At 38.0% G+C, this 2500-nt stretch overlaps 1 protein-coding gene across 4 annotated transcripts in view; it reads left to right on the top strand.

The window, feature by feature from the left end:
- The window catches only part of LOC138058261 (beta-2 adrenergic receptor-like), a 40504-nt gene that overhangs the window by 37574 nt on the left and 430 nt on the right, over positions 1–2500 (top strand). For all 4 annotated transcript variants that reach the window (XM_068904170.1, XM_068904173.1, XM_068904172.1 and 1 more), the window contains one exon: positions 1–2500. This exon is cut by the window's left edge and continues 4002 nt beyond it; it is cut by the window's right edge and continues 430 nt beyond it. The gene's annotated coding sequence lies outside the window, so the exon portion shown is untranslated.

The raw sequence follows: 2500 nt of genomic DNA, 5'->3' as shown, positions 1-2500 counted from the left end.
TTCTCAAGGTTTGAAACATTGCGCTGAGTATAGGGCTCCCAAGCATAGCGAGAATGTTCAAGTGACGGGCGTACGATAGCAAGATACAGTTTAGGCTTAGTTTCACGATTACAATGAAAACATTTTCGAAAAATGAAGTTGAGAGTTTACAAGCTCTTTTTAACGACATAGTCACAATGTTCGTTTAAGCCTGGTTTCCATATGATCTGCAACGGTCTGCTACAATCGGAAGGTGTCTGCGTCGGTCTTATCGGAGACGATAAATCTGAAGCGATCGTAGACAAGCGTACCACCCTTGCATAAAAAAAAGTGCAACTTACTGCTAGTTTGCGCTTCCTGCCCGGCAGATGAAAAGCGAAATTGTGAGCTAAGAATGGTAAAACATGTTTCCTTTTGGTGGGGAGATTATTTATATTGTAGACGAAAAATATTTGAGTTTAATATTTAGATGCACTTTAAGTAAGTATAGAGTGGGATTTGGTCAGGGCCAGAGATCTTGAAGGGGTTAAGATTTAATTTGAAAGAAATTTGGAAATACCTGAAACACTAACCATAACATTGCCTCTTGGGGCAAAGGGAAGGGGTCAAGTTCTTACAGGTCATCTAGATTTTCTTTTATTAATTAGAGAAGGCAGAATGAAATAATTCTTTGAGAATACTGGCCTTGTGAGAGTTTGAACCACAGTCAATGCCCACCCTTTGCCCTGAGTAAAAGGAAGTGTTCCGTAGAGTTATTCTCCAAAAAGAAAAAAAAAATATTGTTATTTGCATATTGTAATGGCTTAGAAATTAAACTCACTTCATAAAAACCAAATTCCGGAAGTCGTTTACCCTAATTGAAGTCCAGGGCCCGGTTTTTCGAAAGCCGATTAACTTAATCCAGGATTAACGTAAACAATTGTTTCATGTCTGCAACTTTTTGGTGAAAGTTTCTTTTGCTTATTTTGGTATTTAAGATTGACTTCTTCTAATGTAAAGTTTTGGCAAATATCAGCGTTGAACAGGATTTGATAGTAGAGAAATTAACTCCTTGGTTAGTTTTTGATCTGGGATTAGTGTTAGTCGACTTTTGAACAAACGGGCCCAGGTTAACATTATGAAAAGTCCCCTCATCCAATGTTTGAACTTAAGGTCACATTTGCCACGAACAGTCGGATTATCCTTCTAGTCGAGGCCACCAATATCCAACCATCTTGACCGAACAAGCATGATCAATAAAGGATTCATTGTATTGGATAAAACACCAAAAAAATGATCTTTGATCTTGCGGGATCAAGCGAGAAATCCCGAGGAGGCAGTTTAGCTCCATCTTGCCCGCTCGGATATCCAATCACGGATTTGGTTCATCTTGCCCGTTCACGGAACTAGTGGTATAATAAATTGTAAGTATTTATTGCCGTATTTGATACCAACAAATGTTCACTTGCGTAGTTTAATTCTGTAAATACGTGAATTAGATTTGTGTTCAGGATTACGCCACTGTATTATTCATTTATTTTATGAAAGACAACACAAGGTGTCCTTTTGAATCGGAACATCAATTACCTTAGTTCAATTAATTAGGTTTCTTTGGTAGGTAGAGTTAAGCATAGGGGCACTATTTTTCTTTACTTCAGAAACAGTCTTACAATAACATATTGTGTCGTTATCGCGTAGCGATTAGTTAAGGTGGAAAGCTACGGGTTACTTTGTGTGGATGATCCTCCTCTTAAGCGTTTATCTAACAGAGCGTGCAATAGTTGACAATTACTCTTTGAAATCGAGGTGAATAGGGGTAGAATATTTACCGAGCCGCAAAGCGAAAAGAATAATTGTTTTAGTATATACTCACGAAGTGATCGCAACAACAATTGCAGAAAAAAACCATCCAAAGTCGATTTAATTGGCATCTCAATTCATGCGTGGAAAACGTGCAAGCGGCACAAAGCATGCGCGAAAGTGTTCACAGAAGCTTCAAACATGGCAAATCTAAATAACCTTCGTTAAAATCCTCGTCACAAACAGCAAAATGGTCATTTAGCACCGTTTAAATCAGCAATCGAAATCGAAAGTCTGCTTGTTGAAACATTTTCACCGTTCGATCAAAGTTTTTGAGGTTCATTTGAAATGGAAATTGAAAGTGCAGTTGGTAAAGGATCCACATGAAATGGTGGCTCTAATTGACCTAATTGAGGTGAGCGTTAGTTTGTTGTAAAATGACCCGACTTGTTTCCTTGCAACCATGTGAACTTTCTTAAACATTTTATTAATTCCTCGATTTCAGTAAGAAATTCGTTTTGGTGGGCGACCAGCCCTACAAGAGAGAATTACTCCGAGTGAAACAAATTGTTGGGGTGAAGATTGCTTAATTTTCAGCAATAATTATCTGGAAAAACGAAGTCAAACACTGGTTGGCAAAAGTATGAACTCTTCTCTTACCTTGGAAAACTTACAGGCCAAATTTTGTGGCCTTGTTTGTCTTCTGTAGCACAGCATCATCTTGTATTCTCAGTATTTCCGA

Source organism: Montipora capricornis, chromosome 7 (genome assembly GCF_036669925.1).
Source record: "Montipora capricornis isolate CH-2021 chromosome 7, ASM3666992v2, whole genome shotgun sequence".
Taxonomy (NCBI): domain Eukaryota; kingdom Metazoa; phylum Cnidaria; class Anthozoa; order Scleractinia; family Acroporidae; genus Montipora; species Montipora capricornis.
The sequence above is the reverse complement of the archived record's forward strand: the minus strand, read 5'-3'. Positions and strand labels throughout refer to the sequence as shown.